Source organism: Eptatretus burgeri, chromosome 1 (assembly GCF_056783735.1).
Source record: "Eptatretus burgeri isolate ZD-2024b chromosome 1, Ebu_testis_v1, whole genome shotgun sequence".
NCBI lineage: Eukaryota > Metazoa > Chordata > Myxini > Myxiniformes > Myxinidae > Eptatretus > Eptatretus burgeri.
In genome coordinates this window covers 87,548,621-87,567,366 of record NC_140961.1, presented here as the reverse complement: position 1 = coordinate 87,567,366, position 18,746 = coordinate 87,548,621, and the positions used below count along the sequence as shown (strand labels likewise).

The following is an 18,746-nucleotide window of genomic DNA, read 5'->3' as shown; positions in this document are numbered from 1 at the left end:
CCTCAAACTCCAAGTCTGCAAGCCCCCAACCAACCCCAAGTTTCGCAGCTCTCGCTTTCTTCTTTAAGTCCTCAACTCCCTCTCCCCAGCCAAAGTCCACAACCTCCCCTCCCAGCCCAAAGTCTGCAATCACCCCACCCCTTCCAACCCCAAGTTCACATAATAGTCACTAACTGTTAAGACTGCTCAGGTTTCTCGGTGAAGTCAATCGAGAAAAAAAAAAATATATATATATATATATATATATATATATATATATATATATATATATATATATATATATATATATATATATATGTCAATGTCAACAATACGAATAATCATAAATTATCTCAACATATAGAAGTATGATAGCAATTAGCAAAGATGGTCGATGCTATGGACAAAAGTTGTTTAGTTTTGCAGGAAACAACATGAAAAACACAATATATTATCCAATAACCATGTTTTGAGAAAACATTATGACTCTTTTCTCGAATAAATCAATTATCAAAGCTGCAGTAAACTATAACAAAAACAAACAAACAAGAAAATAAGTACAAATCTTTGTGATGTTTGTTATTGGACATCATGCATGTAAATAGCTTCCAAAATCTTCCACTATTAAATGAAAAAAGCAAAATTAAAATATTGCAACATACAAGCAAACTTATAATTAGTCAAACAACTCTCAAAAGGAGAAAAAAAAATACGTAAGATAAGGTAAGGCAATGAAGCGGGATCTACACCAGTAATAATTCTCAATGCACCTGGTGGAAATGAACTGCAATTTTAGGAATGTTAGAATGGGGAACAAGAGAGTTGTTGATATAATTGTTTAATTTACTATTCCATGATGATTACGGTTACCGCTTCTCTTCCCACTCCATTCGTCCTTGCCTGCCGGGCTTTTATAAGAAGAAATATGCACTGAGAGCAGGAGCATTAGGGCAATGCTGGAACACCTGCACCAATAAATAACTGCATTCTCCATGCCTTCGGATGAAAAAATAAAACCTCAAGCTTTGCCATGCTCTAAAAATGATTCAAAAGTGAATATTATCGGCCTTGCTCGATGCAAGAAGCTGGATGATTCATATTGTTATCTCCATAATGATCTCCATTAATGGTTAACTATTTGATATTCTGATCTGAGCAATTACCTCCTTATCTTGTAATGCCAAATTACCTCCTTATCTTGTAACCAAAATTGATTGATTCCTTTGTTATGCATCTCCAATGATGTAAAGGACTGTGCTCCTTTTTTGTGATGTGTGCAGAGTAATGTACACAATAAATTATTGTGAAAATTAGATGCTGAAAGAAGTAAATAAAACATTATTTTTTAACCACAATCATATACGAGGTGTGTTCAAAAAGTATCCAACCTTAATTTTTCGTGCGTAAACAAATGAAGCTAGGGAGGCGTGGTTTGGTGCACGTATGTAGGCGATCCTAATTTGTATGCGTGAATATTTTCCCGCCTGCAGAAGCTGTCAGTCGCCGACAGACCGCCGATGAGTGAGGAAGTGTAAGTGAGCACCGTCGGATTTTCGTTTTTGACAAAATGATGGAAAAACTTGAACAACGCTAATGCATCAAATTTTGTGTAAAGCTTGGCGATTCCCAAGTGGAAACGATCCGCAAGATTCAACAGGCCTTCGCGAATTAAGCAATGGGCACCACACAGATAAAAGAGTGGTACAACCGCTTCAAAGATGGGCGCACATCAGTGGAAAGTGAAGGACGTTCTGGTAGGCCCTCAACATCCCGAAATGAGATCGTCATTGACCAAATGAGGACCCTGCTGATGCAGGATCGTCGAATCACGATCAGAGAACTTGCAGACGAGGCGGGCGTCAGCATTGGATCCGTTCATTCCATTGTGACTGAGGATTTGGGCTAAAGGAGAATCTCAGCGAAGTTCTTGCCAAAGCTGCTAACGATCGAGCAGACGCAACTCCGTTTGGAGATCGCACAGGACATGCTGGAGATTGTGAGCAGCGATCCCAACTTCTTTACCACAGTGATCACTGGCGATGAGACCACAGTTATCCGTCATTTTGTTGACCATCACTTTGTAAAACAGGTACTATCGTGCCACGCAGTCTGATATACCTGACAGGGGTCAAAGTTCAAATGGAAATTTTGCAGCATGTTTCCGATGTTCCAGTTCATCCCAAGCACCTGACGAATGCCAGTTTAAGGACGCTATGTGCAATTTCTGTCACAGTGTTGGGCATATTGCCAAGGCTTGTATAATTAAAAAGAGGTTCGGTATGTGAGTTAGGAAGCAGAAAGGGCAAACACGCATCAAACGTGGTTCAATGTGACTCTGAGGTTGATAATGTTGAGGGTTTGGATGACGTTTATACCATGTGTGGTGTTGGTTCCGGGAATAGTGGAATCCACCCCCTGGTAGCAGATTTTATCATAGATGGTAAAAAGGTCAGGATGGAGATTGATACAGGAGCCTCCGTTTCAGTGATGAGTGCAAAGTTATACAAAGAGATGTGGGCTAAATCCTCGGCAGTGCACAAATCCAGTGCTGTTTTATGCACTTACACAGGTGATCAGATCAAAGTGGTTGGATCGATTGCTCTTGATGTACAATATGATGGCCACAAATTCACAGTACCTCTCATGATCGTGTATGGTGTCGGCCCAAGCCTTGTAGGGCGTGACTGCCTGAAGGTGTTCAAGCTGAAATGGGCTGGGATTTGTCACATTGGAACATCAGCATCGCACGAACCTGTTGTGGAACAATACCTGGAAGTTTTTCGGAGTGGGCTTGGCAGAGTGTGAAGAACATGACTGCTAAAATCTATGTGGACCCATTGGCTCAGCCAAAGTTTTTCAAACCATTGCAGTGTCCTACGCCTTGAAGGGGAAGGTCGAGCTTGAACTTGGGCATCTACAGGAGGAGGGAATTATACAACCCGTAGAGTTTTCAGACTGCGCGGCACAATAGTGCCTGTTTTACAAAGTGATGGTCAAGTTCGCATATGTGGTGATTATCAGCTTACTGTAAGTCAAGCAGCAAAACTTGACAGCTATCCGATTACTCGGATTGAGGACTTGTATGTCACCCTAAATGGAGGACAGACTTTCACAAAGCTTGATCTCAGCAGTGTTTACTTTTAATTACCTTTGGATGAGGCTTCAAAGGATTGCACAACCATAAATACTCACCATGGCCTTTTTAGGTATACCTGCCTCCCACTGGGGATTTCCTCATCACCCTTCATTTTCCAGCGAAGCATAGACATCCATCTGCAGAGTATTCCCCATGCCAGTGTCTATATTGATGACATCTTAATTTTGGGGGAGACTGAGGCCGACCATGTGAAAAATCTGGACGCAGTGCTCCGTAGACTTTCAGAAGCAGGAATGACTGTTCGCAAGGAAAAATGTGTTTTCCAAACCAAGGAATTGGGCTACAGGATCGATGCAGAGGGGCTACACCCTGTGGTTGACAAGTTTCGAGTGGTGGTGGAAGCTCCTGTTCCCAGTAATGTCAGAACTGAAATCCTACCTGGGGCTCTTGACCTCCTATGGGCGTTTTCTACCTGGCCGTCAACAGTACTTGCACCACTCAATGCTATGTTAACTAAAGCAGCCATTTGGAATTGGGGACCAAAGAAAGATGAACCTTTCAAGGCTTCAAAACAACTGTTTAGTTCTTCCAAGTTTCTGGTGCATTATGATGCAAAGAAAGATCTCCTTCTTGCATGTGATGTCTCACCATTCGGCGTTGGGGCAGTTTTGTCTCATTGTATGCCGGATGGAACTGAGAAACCGATCGCATTTGCCTCACACAGCCTTACATCTGCAGAGAGAAAATACTCACAGCACGAGAAAGAAGGCTTGACGATGGTTTTCGGGGTCACGAAATTCAATTCGTACCTTTTTGGTTGGCATTTTGAAATCACCAATGACCACAAGCCACTGCAATCCTTATTCAGTGGTACCAAAGGAGTTCCTCTGTTGGCTTCTTCGAGGCTACAATGCTGGGCACTAATACTGGCAGCCTATGATTACTATTTCTCGCACAAGCCAGGCAAGTTTATTAGGCATGCAGATGCCACGAGTCGTTTGCTTTTACGGCAAAGCCCCAGATTTGTGCCCACTCCTGAAGACATGGTACTCCTCATGGAATTCCTGGATACTTCACCAGTAACGGCTGAACAGATTCATCAGTGGATGTATCATAACCCAGTTCTGCCATGCGTGCCCCTTTGCATAACCAATGGTTGGCCTGGTTCACCATATACAAAGCTCCAGGCATATTCACTGTGCAAATCTGAACTGAGTGTCCAAAATGGCATAATCTTGTGGGGGCAGTAGGGTCATAGTTCCCCCACCAGGGAGAGCGAGAGTGTAGAAAGTGCTTCACGAGGCACACCCATGAATGGTGCGAATGAAGGCGTTTGGGAGGAGCTGTGTTTCGTGGCCAATTTTTGATTTAGATATCGAGAGTACAGTTCACAACTGCAATTCGTGTCAGCAAATGCAAAATTGCCTGCGTCATCACCAATGCATCCTTGGGAATGGCCACATGAACCTTGAGAGTGCATCCACATTAATTATGCCGGGCCATTTTTCGACAAAATGTTTCTGTTCATTACTGGTGCCTATTCTAAGTGGATGGACGTGCATCCATCCATCCATCCATCCATGGGGACCATACTTTGTGCAGAGCGTTGGTGCTGCCTAAGCAGTCTCCTTGGCTATTGGGTACAATCCTGGAAGGGTCACCACTCCGACAAAGGATACCAGCAAGCATCCCATGACAACAACTTCATCCAAAGCCACCATCGGTAAATTGAGAAGTACATTTGCAACACATGGGTTACCCAATACTTTAGTGTCGGATAATGGATCATCATTCAAAAGTACAGAATTTCAAAAGTTTGTGGATGTCAATAGAATCACACACCTCACCTCAGCTCCGTACCATCCAGGGACCAATGGGTTGACTGAACATTCAGTGTAAACATTTACGGGGGGTATGAAGACGCTCAAACCGGGTAGCATTGATTCGAAAGTGGCCCGATTCCTTTTCAAATACCATATAACAACCCACCCATCCACTGGGTGAGCACCATCAGAGCTTTTGATGGGTAGGAATCTGAAGACCCATCTTGACCTATTACAACCAGATGAGTCTGTAAAGGTTCGCAGAGTGCAAGTGAAGCAGAAGTCCTGGCATGACAGACACACCAAGGTGAGATCGTTTAGTGTGGAAGATCGTGTCTATGTGCTCAATGTTGGTAGTGGTAATCCCTGGCCTGGAGGAACTGTTGTAGAGAAATTTGTTTCATCCTTCATTGTGAAACTCTTGGATGGCCGGAATGTGAGGACACATGTGGCTCACACGAGACTGACAACCTGTGATGCAACCGGTGATGTATCTGGTACATCTCAACCATCCGTCGAGGCCAACACATGGGTAAGGCCTGCAAACATCATTGCAGAAGGCAATACTCCAGAAGGCTCTTGCAGAGAACCATTTCAGGTTGCTCCTGCTGTAGAGGAATGTGAACCCAGGGCCAGATTTAGGCATGCGCAAGCTGGGCAGTTGCCCAGGGGCCTCCACAACCAGGGGGGCCTCCACATATTTCATGAAAAAAAGAAATTGTCAGGAAAAATGTATTTGTGAGTGCCTGAATGGTAGTTGGTAGTTAGTGGGACAGATATAAGATATTCAACTTATCTCATTCTCTATTTTATATGGGTCAGTTGACTTCTATGGGAGTATGGAACTTTGCACGTCTCTTTACTTTTATTATCCTCGAATTTTTCAGATTACATTTATGGTCCTTCCATTTTTAAGATTACTTTAATAGTTAGCTTACGTTGGGTTTACCGGCTTTAGCCGTTTTCACTTTGCTCTACAAAACTGTTGAGGTATATTCATTCTCAGAGAGATTGACTTTGACAAATTGATCCAAGACTTTGCAAGGGTCAAGTCTCATATGTAAAGTGCCTGGTGGTCTCATCAGTGGTCTGTAACTATAGGTATTAGGTACTGTACTACATTGTAGATTCTATAATTGATCATGATTGACCTGCTTGCTGATTCACTGCACTATTCAGATTCTTTATACTTGAAACATGGGAACTTCCAACTTCGTAGATTCTTATAGTTTGATCATGATGTTGAAAGATGTGCCTGCTTGCTTATTCAAATTATTTATGCCTGAAACATAGGAACTTTGCAGATTCTTATAATCTTATAGATTGATCATGTGCTAGCTTATGTGAGTGGAGGCGCCTCAATTTCGCGTTCAATAGGGATCAGCTCAGGGCCAGGCTAGGTGCAAGAATGCTCAAAAGGAGTTTTATTTTTATTTTGTGTTCCCCTTTGTCTGTGTTAGTGTGAATGGGGCGCCTCGACTGTGGGATTTGTTTGTTTATTATTATTATCATTGCCCTTTTGGGTTATTGTCCTCTGAAAATATTTCTTTTTTTTCATTAAATGTATTCCTTTTAAGAAGTTGTAGCTGTGTATTTGTGGTGGGGTTCGAGTATAAACCCCCCCTTGTGCTGTCCTGGTGCAGCGCCCTTGTACTGTGCTCCTCCTTCATTGTGCCCCCCCCTTCTCGCGTGCAAATTAATTTCTGAGTCTTGGCTGTAGGCCTTCAAGGGAGAAGCTTGGCCATCAGTCCAGGTAGGGGTTACACCACCTGGACATGACATTATAAGTTACAGAAGGAGTTCGAGTTTCAGGGCGTTTCCTCAATTTTTCACAGAGTTATGCCCTTTTTGGACTGTTATCACATCATTAGGGGACATGTATTGCATTGGAATTCTCACTCTTGTTCATATGACAGTTCCCACTGATTTTGAAATCTGGATCCTGTTAGGCTATATTTTGAGATCACGATGTTAAGACTTATAAGATCACCTCCATCCTGGTTAAGAACAGTTTCAATTTGGTTTACTTGATAATTCAATGGTTGCATACCTACCTTTGATTTTTCCAGCCTGGATATTATTTCCAACTTGACTATAAACTGTCACCTTTTTTCTTTGCAGACTGAGACTTTGCTTCAATCAACGTTCAGTGCTTCAGAAGGATGATAGGTCAGATGTCCCATAGATTCACATTTTCTGGTGGATGTTAAAGATCCCTTCGCATCTTCTGAAAAGAGCAGGCCATCACGTGCCAGTACCCTGACAAAATTTCAAGTTGCTGTCCTGTGCAGAGCTGCATCAGAATCACAGCCAAAGCTTCAGTGATGATCCAACTTGAGGGCAAAATTTGTAATTGAATCCTGATCCAATAAGCATTTACTCCAGATAAGAATAAGTTTGAATTGAACATGAAGAACTTCAAATCCTGATTGGTTGAGTGCCTCTCATCAGGCAAATACGATGCTTCTGTTGGTGAATAACTTTTTTTTTACTACGCATGCTGAGAATCACAAAAAGGTATATTTACTGTTTTTACAGTTGTCTTTGTAACCACTTTGAAATACAAAATATAAGCATTGAATGTTGATTGCATGTCGTCATTGGCTTCATTCTCGTCGTGATGTTGGAGACCCATTCTCTTGACAGGTCATTTGGCACTCCTGACAAGTCGTGAACATTTCTGTGGCTAAGAAGCAATCCTGGACAGGTTGCCATTCTGCTGGAGGGTGCAGAAATTTCTAGTGAGAAGCCATGGGAATCAAATCAACACCATTGAGGGCAATATGACAGGCCTTGACCCAATCAACCACAAACAACACACTCATTTTTAGTACTGAAACAAATCACATTTGGGTGACAATATTGAATTCCTTCACTAAATTTCTACTATTAAAAAAAAATTTATATTATTAAATTTCAATTTTAGCAGATGAAATGTCTTCTTATTGGTTTGCAAAGAGTCTTAGATGGTTACAAAAATATATTGTGATGGGGGGTTGGTCCAATTCCCATTTTATTCCTACTTTGGTTCCAATATAGTTTCTACTTTGGTTCCAAAATAGTTTCTACTTTGGTTCCAATATAACATCCACAATATGTTGTTTCTGTGAGAAAGGCTTTCAATTACCTGCTTGTTATGCTGCTCCACCTTTTTATGTGCACATTATGCACCTTTCCTTCAAGCACCGAGCATGTGTTTCCCATTTAAAACAATCAGAGGAAGTTTTTGTGTTAATATTGTGATTAATGTTTATCACAAGATCAGGTTGTTACAGAGGTTATGTTCATTGGATAAGTGCAACAGCAAAGCGTTTTGTGATAAATCAAAAATTACTTTCACTTGTCATTTTTTTTTTTGTTCTTCGCTAAGTACTGTATTCCTTTAAGTGGATATAAAGTGCTGACTGAGCAGCTTCCCGTGCAAGGGAAACACTAAGAATGTTGCCACCGCTTCACCAGCAAAAATGCAGGACATTTGGAAATTTGGCCAAAATACCAGCACACAATAGCCTACTGTTTCGGAACTACGCCATTGGATATTTACATCCATAGATGATACAGCTGGATTAATTTCCTTTCCAAAAGTACAGACTACTCTATGATGCAACACTTTTCCATGGAGCATGAAGATGGAAGTTTGGCATCATCTCATATTCCATCAGTAATTAATCCCAAACTAAAGAATGGACAAACAATTACACTACAAATTACTATGAGCCATTGTGTCACACCCAAGTCTCGCCAGACAAAAGTCACACCTTTTCTTTCTCGCTCATTATTCTTAGCTTTAACACCTGGTGTTGCAAATCATTGGTACAGTACATTGCAAAATTTAGACGAAATAATTTTTTTGTCCTGCTAAACACACATTCATACATTTTTTTTTTAGCTCTTGAAAAAGTTCGTTGTCATTTTTCAGTTACACCACCAGGCAGGAAATTGGGAATGGCTATTTGAAACCTCTTTGCCTGTTCTTTGTGCTCAACAGTTGCTTGCTGTCTCGTGGTCACAATCAATGGTAGATGCGAATAACATATATTTTTTCTTAATCTTTGACATGTAAATTCAAATTCACATCATCTGTTCGAGTGATCTTGGGAACCTTTCAATTGCTTGTCACTCAATCTACTTGTGTCGCTACTTCCAGCAACTTATGCTCGTGTTAAAAGATTCATCTTGATCGCACTCAGTGCACAAAGAAAATAATCGAAAATTCAAAATAAATATGTGAATTCAGGTTTTCTATCAATGTTTCATTTGTGACTTGAAAACAAACACTGAATAATACAAAGCTTCATGGTGCCGTGTGCACGACCCCCGACAGGTCATGAATGCCACGATGTATAAGTTGCACGATGGCCGATTAATGTTCCATTTGACACAAACCGACAGTGAGTGGATCTGTCAATATACCTTCGGGAGCCTCTCGAAGCGCTGGTAGTTATCAGATTATTGCCATCCTAATAATTTCAAGTCCTCCAGGGGAAAGCCCAATCATGCAAGGAACGGCAGACATTTGGTTTTAGCAATGGGATTAATTTATTGCAACACGACGACAATAAAGGATCCAAAACGAAGATAGTCAAATGATAAAGAAGCACAAAAACAGAGATTTGACGAGAACAACATTCGGTAGAGTGCATACCTCCACCAGGCTGAACAGTTTACGTTTTGCATCCCACTGATAGGCAGATCTGCATCCACACGTTAGCCAAAATATAATCGGATTGTTCTTATCAGCTACCCAACTCATCCACAAACTTTTGTCATAATCCATCCACAACTTTTGGAAATATCGTGCCAGATATAGTTTTTGTCCCTATCCCTCAATGGTGAAGAATCAGTGAAAAAAAAAAAAAATCTAGTGTCCAGATTCGAATTCAGATCTCCACCAGAATTTAATCAAATTCTAGGAAGAATCATTGGTCATACAGGGAAGGATAATAAATAGGAATACAGAAGAAAGGGCAACATCATTCAAGACAAAATGTCTTCATCTATACCAACAAATGTGTGTGTGTGTGTGTGTGTGTGTGTGTGTGTGTGTGTGTGTGTGTGTGTGTGTGTGTGTGTGTGTGTGTGTGTGTGTGTGTGTGTGTGTGTGTGTGTGTGTGTGTGTGTGTGTGTGTGTGTGTGTGTGTAAACTCCATAACTCCAAAATTTCAATATAGACATAAACAGAGACATTTGAAGGACATTACCATAAGACAGACTAAAAAGAAAACCACCAAACTTTTCGTTGTTCTCACGTCAGGTGAAATTCCATCTGCTATTGGACAGCATTTGATTGAGAATGCAAACTGTGCTGAACAGTGCAATGTGGATGCATTCAAGATATTGAGTAGAGAATGAAATATAACACATCTCCTAATACTAGAAGTGATATTTATCCATTTCATGGACCCCATGTTATGTCGGCAAAAGAGCTTGTCCACTCGCTTTGCTTATCCTTGCAAAGAAGAAGAGGAACACAAACTCGTCTCACGATCACAGATGTTGATGAAGAGGATTCTGCTGCAGCCTTTGTGGCCCCGCATTAGACTCTGCAACCTCCAATTAGAGAGCTGAAAACTGACTAGGCTCCTCCCACCTTGACCAGTGGGAGGTGATGATGCATCAGAAGAGAACATCCAATCAAAATTGACTTTGTTGATTGGTGTCTATTCGACTTCTTCTTCCTTATCTCATTCATGTTGTGTTACTTTCACCTGAAGAAAGCACAACGAAAAGTTTTGTGGTTTTCTTTGTTGTCTGTTTTGTGGTATTGTCCTTCAAATGTCTGTTAAAATCTACATTGAAACTCCAAAACCATGAAACCTAGGGGCCCCAAATTTTTGAGATGTACTAAGAGAAATCCAAGTGAGTGCATGAGTGAAAATTGGGTGTTTGTGTTCATTAAAACACCCCTTTTGATGATAACAAACGGCCTTATTTAAATGTCCTTTATCAAGGCGTTATCCTTGGTCAGCTCTATGTCAGCTAACTGGGGTCTTAATTCGCTATTTTGTTTTGCCCATTCAAACATGCCTTGATTTGTAAACACGATCGATTCTCCAATTACCTCCGCCAATGAAGGTAAAGGAGGTTATGTTTTCACCCCTTTCTGTTGGGTGGTCGCTAGAGTACCCTTATTGTTGGGTTTTCCGTCTGTCTGTCTGTGTGTGTGTGTGTGTGTGTGTGTGTGTGTGTGTGTGTGTGTGTGTGTGTGTGTGTGTGTGTGTGTGTGTGTGTGTGTGTGTGTGTGTGTGTGTGTGTGTGTGTGTGTGTGCGCGCAATGCGAAGCTCCACAGCACAAACCAGCAAACCGATTTCGATGAAACTTGGCGACCAGGTGCCATATGGGCTGGGAGTGTGCGCATTTGAGTTTTGTTGCTAAGCAACCACCCGTTGCTATGCAGCGGCCGAAAAACAGCGTTCACTGTTTTCAATACTTGTCCTACAGTTTTGAATGTGGAGAAACGAGACTTTGGAATTAAACACTTCGAGATATTTAGAAAACTTTACTCGAGACGATTTTTGATTTAGGTTTTATTTTTCAAATGGTAGTCCTTCAAAAATAGGGTGTCTATTTGCCGTCATTTTTTATGAGGAGTGCCAGTTGGCAAAATACGCAATAGGAAAAATTTTGCCAGGCAGAGGAACAATTGTATGTGAACCAATACGTCTTGGCAATGAATCTTCGTCGGTGGATCAGTCAGAATGAAAAGCATCGTATCCAGCGCTTCGATCCCAGCGGATCCCTCGTCGCCTACCAGCTTGCCTGTTTGTCACCTACAGGTCACAATTTTCAACCGATCTTCACGAAACTTCAACACATGGTAGAGTTTGTTATAATAAAGAAGCCTATTGTTTTTGAGGTCAAACGGTCAACAGAGGCCAAAGGTCAACAACTTTGGTGATATTTCTAAAATCCTCAAATTTCATCTGATTGACTTGAAATTTGAAGAGGATATATATATTTCAGGTCACTGAATTCAATAAGCCGATTATTTTTCAGGTCAACATCAACCAAAAGGTCAACATAGGCCAAAGGTCAACAACTAAGGTGGTATTTCTAAAATCCTCAATTTTCATCCGATTGACTTGAAATTCGAAGAGGATTTATATTTCAGGTCACTGAATTCAATCAGCTAATTATTTTTGAGGTCAACATAGGCCAAAGGTCAACAACTTAGCTGAAATTTCTTAAATTCTTTAATTTTCATCCGATTGACTTGAAATTTGAAGCGGATTTTTTGTTCAGGTCACTGAATTAAACCAGCCAATCATTTTTGAGGTCAACATCGAACAAAAAGTCAACAACTAAGGGGGTATTTCTGAAATTCTCAATTTTCATCTCATTGACTTCAAATTTGAAGAGGATTTGCACATCATGTCACTGAATTCAACCACCATTAGTTTGGAGGTCAACATTGGCCAAAAGGAAATCATAAAGGCCGACTTTCTAAAATTGTCAAATTTCATCCAATTGACTTGAAATTTGAAGAGAAGTTGCATATTTGGTCATTGAATTAAAGCAGCTAGTTATTTTTGTGGTCAACATAGACCAAATGGTCAACATAGTTCCAAGGTAAACTGAAGTGGTATTTCTAAAATCCTCAATTTTCATCCGATTGACTTGAAATTTGAAGAGAAGTTGCATATTTGGTCATTGAATTAAAGCAGCTAGTTATTTTTGTGGTCAACATAGACCAAATGGTCAACATAGTTCCAAGGTAAACTGAAGTGGTATTTCTAAAATCCTCAATTTTCATCCGATTGACTTGAAATTTGACGAGGATATATATTTCAGTTCACTGAATTCAGGCACAAATTATTTTGAAGGTCCACATCGGCCAAAAGGTCAACATAGACCAAATTCTAAAATTGTCAATTTTCATCCGATTCACTTGAAATTTGAAGAGGTGTTGCATATTTGGACACTGAATTCAACCACCAGTTATTTTTGAGGTCAAATTTGTTTTGCGGATTTTGCAAGTATCATGCTCTGCATGACATCTTGTTTGTTTGAGTTTTTTTGTTTGTTTGTGTGCAGGATATCTCTAAAAGTTGTGGACAGATTCGAATGAAATTTTGTGGAGGGGTTTAGTGTGTGACAAGGACGAAAAGATTAGTTTTTCGTGAAGATCCGAATCCGGATCCGACCCCTACAATTTTTAAAGTGATTCTTCACCGTTGAGAGATAGGGCTAAACCAATATACAACACAATATCTCAAAAAGTTGTGGACGGATTCAGATACAACTTTGTGGACACGTTGTGTGTGTGGCAATGACGAATTGATTTGATTTTGGTGAAGATCTGAATCCGAATCTGGATGGAAGAATTATTTAGTTATTTTAAGTGATTCTTCATCATTGTGAGGGCAAAAAATGATATTTCACATAAAATTAAAAAAATGTATTGGGCCCAATATATTATCCTTGATCAGGCATTGCATGGAAGAGTTATGCGCTGTATTGACTGCCTTTCCAGTTAAAATATATCATAGAAACATTTCATCTGATTTCATAATTGGATCTCATGAACTAAAAAATTGTCGAAATCCTGGATCGAAATCTGAAAATTATTAACAAATTAGCGTTTTTTTTAAAAATAACGAAGTGTATTTATTTAAGCAAAGCATCAAGCTTAATTTTTTTCTACTGTTCAGATGATTATGTTTAGTGAAGAAAATAATTATGAATGTGCAGAAAGAGGAACTTCAGTGAGTGCAACACCATGCTCTGTAACTTTTTTTTTTAACAAGCCATGATGATATAGTCCACAAGGGTTCTTTTTTCAGCAATTACATACGCAGTTTACTTTTTCACCATTTTGTGCGATCTGTTTTCATTACAAAATATTAATATAAATATACTAATGTTGCTGCAATATATTAAGTCAGCAGTTGCTGAAAACAAAGAGGTATGTCGACAGCACATATGGACCTCATACAAATGGGTACGAATTACTCTCCATGGGGTGTGTGCATGCCTGCATGCTTTGTGACGTGTGTGTAGTGCATGGATTTCACAGGCACGTGGTCCAAACTTGAACTCACATCCAGCTCAGTGGTGCTTGGCGCTGTGGAGGAGGTTATGCAGCTGCCTTGTGAAGCATGTGCTTCAGCACGTGGAGAGCAGACATGCTGCAGTACTAAAGCCATGTGGAGAGTGGACGTGCTGCGGCATCGAAGACACGTGGGATGTCTATGGTGGAGTGTGGGTGTGGGGAAATCCGTGCATGTGCACAAGTGAAAGGATGAGTATATTATCGGTGTGCATGCACAGTTAGCATGGACTGTGAGCAGGTTGCAGGAATGCATACAGTGGGCATTCAGGCAGGCGTTTACCAGGTGGATAGCATGGGTTTTAATTTTTTAAATGCTCCTGACCGGTTTTATATAGAACATGGCGAATATAAAGAAAACGTTGCTGTTTGAGCATGTTTTATCGCACCGGTCATGCCCCGGTGCACTGCCTTCCATCCCCTCCCATCATGCTTCCTTCCATGCCTTTATGCTGCTTCCATTCCTCTTACAGTGCCTTCACATCCCCTCTGGCTGTCTTCCCTCACCTCAGGCTGCCTTCTCTTCCCTCCCCTCATGCTGCATTTCCTTTCCCTCCCCTCACACTATTCTCCTCCCAAACCCCCTCCACCACCATAGAACTGTCCCGAGGTCGAGGAGTGGAAGTGGTGTCAAGGAATGTGCGAATGCAAGCTGGTGTTTTTTGTTTGGTTTTTTTTGGACAAATGCAAGCTGTTGTTTTTTTTTTCGTTTTTTTTTTTAGCAGTTGGTGCTGCTGCTCAGATCAATTCCACAAATCATCTCAGGTTAAGAGATTCCAGAGCTTATCATATGTGTTTAAATTTAATAAATGCATGAACACTGGCGCAGCTTTTTCTACGATTGAAGGAAAACACCCTTCCTTCCCTTCCCCTTCCCTTACGTTTACCTCCTCTCAAAGCCCCTCGACCCCCACCAGATATCTCTGGGCAGTGTCTGTGTAATGTTTATTTTGACCCATTTGAACGAGCATTTTTAACATGCCCCATTTTGTTCAATCATGTACTAATACCGGCAGAAGGGGACCATTCCTCCCCCCCCCCACTTTCCCTCAAGTTCCCTCATTAAAAACATATTCAGAAAATCCCGTCCCCTCCATCCCCCACTACTCACTACACCCCTCTCTCCCCATCCGACTCATTCCTTCCTCCCTCTCAGATTTTATAGCTATGTGTGGTGAGGCCTTGCTCTCCCTCCATTCTCTGCTCTTCCCCACTACCTAGCTCCCCTTTCCTCATCCTTTTCTCCCTCCCCCACCTCACCATGTTTAAATATCCCCATTAGCAAAGTGAAGGGTGGTATTTGCTATTTCTTCAATAACCTGGTGTTAAGAGGACAGATTGAGTGGAAGAAATCCATAATGTAAAAGGAGCTCGGTCTCAGCATGCCTGCATCTGTCCACCCCTGCCTGCATGCGTTCATCCAGCCATCAACAATTCTCCTATTGGGGATACCACTAACCAAGCCCATCTACAAACTGTATGACATAATTGAGTAAGGTGAGGACAGATGTGCTGGTTTCAATTTCAATTAAAACAAAAACATCTTCCTCCATCTTCTTCTTCACTTATATTAATGGTGAGTCTCCTTCAATCCCATTTATCATATCCATTAAACGCCAGCTATATTCAGTCGTTTTTTATTCAACATTTCCATCTTATTAATATCTCCCAAGGAAACAGCATTTCCGATTATACACCACCTTTTAAAGCATGATCACAGAGCAGGTTGCTCTACTTGCAGCACAGGTGAGAAAAGGATACAAACACAAAAGGAGCTGATATTAATTAATTTATTCGCCCGATTTTTAATGGGTAAAACTTAATTTTTATTTATTTTCTCTGGAAGCGATGGGTCTTACATTCCAGTTAACATCAACTGGTGTAGGTTGTATCAAATCTAGGTGTTGGTTTTTATTTAAAACACATCTCCGATACGATTATTGAAAGGCTATTTATAATGTATGGTAAGAAATACATCAGAAAAAGTTGATCATTTTTACCTCCACCAACGAAGACAGACAGAGGTTAAGTTTTCACCCCTGTCTGTTTATCTCTCTGTCTGTCTGTGAGCAGGATATCTCAAAAAGTTGTGGATGGATTCAGATGAAACTTGGTGGATACGTTTGGTCTCCAGGATGGGCTAATTTACAGAATTATATATTGGTGAACATGGAGAGCAGGATCGAGATACTAACATTGTATAAGTGATTCTTCACCATTGAGAGATCGGGCCAAAAACTATGGATATATATATATATATATATATATATATATATATATATATATATATATATATATATATATATATATTCCAAAAAGTTGTGGATGAGTTAAGACAAAACTAGGTGGATGAGTTGGTTAGGTAACAAGAACAAGTCGATTAGATTTCGGTTTCGGTCCAGATGTCGATCCGGCCTATCAGTGGGATACAAAATTTAAACTGTTCATCCTGGTGAATGTACATGCTCCAGCAAGTGCTGTTCTAGTTTCAAAGTTGATCATCAACATTGATTTCAATACTAGATTATCAATTGGTCTTATCAGCCATTTGCAGGAATGATAATACACTGATCTAGTTTAAAGTTTCAAACTTGGATCAGTTTCTTATCTTGTTCAGCTGCTGAAAGTGCACAAATGGACACTTTTGAAAGTAAAGGTTGGCGTAACAGTAGATCAAGCAAAAAAAATGTCAAGCACAATCTGGTCCAACAACGATGTAAATAAATAGCTTAAGCACCGTTGAACCACCATTTAACGATGCTGTCCTTTTTTGTTTTTGCACAAAAGTTAATTCCATCGACAGGCAGGCCTTTGTCTCTTTAATCCACTTTCTCAAGACCATCGCTCATGGCTATCATTAGGTGTGTCTTCATCTTTCATTCCGGTTCTTTCGACCAATGCGATCCAGTTATTATTTCTCGCCATGATGTAAAGAGTTGCAAAGACACAATCTCATATAGTGGGGCAACTTAGCATAAAAATTGTGCATTTTGTGAGGAAAGCACCAAATTTGGCACACTAGTAGCCTATCATATTATGAACACATTTGGATATTGGGCCATCTCAAATTCAGCCGCTGATGGCTGTGGCAGCCATTTTCCACTGCCATCAAAAATTTTGAGATGGTCCAATATCCAAATCTGTTCATAATATGATAGGCTACTAGTGTGCCAAATTTGGTGCTTTCCTCACAAAATGCACAATTATTATGCTATATTTAGCTAATATAAGTTGCCCCACTAATAACTCATTTATAAAGGTGGGAAAAGGCATTTTCAAAAGCTTGACGAAGCTGCCTAGCGGTAGGCTTTTGTTAAGGTGCTGCCTTGGGAGATCAATAGTTTGATTGCCAGCCTGCTTGTTTACACTTTGTATCAGCATGAACAAACAGCAGGGCAGCACATGGACAAGTGGAAATAAATGTTTCTATATCAACAATGAAGATGTCATGGAGTGCTTTATTAGAGATCGATAATAAGCTCAAAACTGATTTTCTTTTTCGAACAGTCAACATGTGACGTTTGTGTTTATATAATTTAGGATGTTCCATCAATTGGTGAATAAATAATCAAATGCTTTGTGACTCGCACTCATAAAAGTCAGACAAAGTGTTATTTGTATGGCCTCCCTCAACTCGTACATGAATACAGTGGTCGACAATAATTGTCCAATTGCCAGCAATGTACTTGTGCACAAACAAATTATTTAATGAACGATTGTTAAAAGGATTCATCCACATGTCGACAGATCAATGTAAGAGGCATGTGTGTGTAGCTAATGGCTGAAGGAGGTTAAAGAATGTGGATAGTTTAATTAGATATTGGAGCTTGGCGAGAGTGCCAATTAATGGATAAAGCACGAGCGTTCAGTATCGATGTGTGACTATGTGCAACTCATTTGCAACCTGTTCAAGGTTGTGAGAATGAGTTACCTGATATGTTGCACTCACATTCACCGATTCTGGGTGCATGACTGTGTAACCCTGTTGCACTGTCAACACACAACTCAGTTGCAACTGTTATTGAGTGATTCAACTCGATTGCATACAACCCGGAATGTAGTTACAATCTGCTATTTCCTTTCATACAACATATTATAGGCATGGATGCTTGCTTTAACATCTGATGTCAATGCATGAGAGGTGTTGCAAGTGAGGTTATCAATTATTTGTCGAATGTTGGAGCCCTCTTGTGCTTTCAGATTTTGTTTAACGTTGTGTCAGCTTTCGAAACATGGGCAGCTGCCATCTTGGCTGAAACTAAGTTGTGCAACTCACCTTTTAAGTTCTCCATTGTACTGCTAACTTGTTAAACTCAGTTAAGAAATGATGTTGAACTTGCCTGAGTTAATAAACCACTTACTTTATTTGCTTGGAAAAGGGTGTTTGAAAGAAAGCGATTCAAACAATCTTCCCGTTTTAATTTAGCATTTGTACAAGCATGTGTGGAAGTGACCATGCTTAATTTATATAATCAGACCCAAAATCAGCAACCTGTCCATTTTTATGCATATACGGTCGAGGCTCGTGGAAGGGCTAGAGCAGATGGGAATGGAACAAAATGGATAGGGGGAAACACCAACAGCAGAGTTAAAGTGAGAGAGAGATTAAAGGTTTATTCTTCAAAAAATCATAGCTGTCATGCCATGTGACCAAAGCTGCCACACCGTGTGACCTAATCTTCCAGACCATGTGACCAAAGCTGCCACACCTTGTGGCCAAAGCTGCCAGACCATGTGACCTAATCTTCGAGACCATGTGACCAAAGCTGCCAGACCATGTGACCTATGCTGTCAAAC

At 40.5% G+C, this 18,746-nt stretch overlaps 1 long non-coding RNA gene across 1 annotated transcript in view; it reads left to right on the top strand.

The window, feature by feature from the left end:
- The window catches only part of LOC147034911 (uncharacterized), a 32,182-nt gene extending 23,080 nt beyond the window's left edge, over nucleotides 1-9,102 (top strand). The window contains exons 3-4 of the long non-coding RNA XR_015060790.1: nucleotides 7,021-7,416; nucleotides 7,546-9,102. This is a non-coding gene — a long non-coding RNA (uncharacterized LOC147034911). The remainder of the gene's footprint in view (nucleotides 1-7,020; nucleotides 7,417-7,545) is intronic.
- The last annotated feature ends 9,644 nt before the right edge of the window (nucleotides 9,103-18,746 follow it).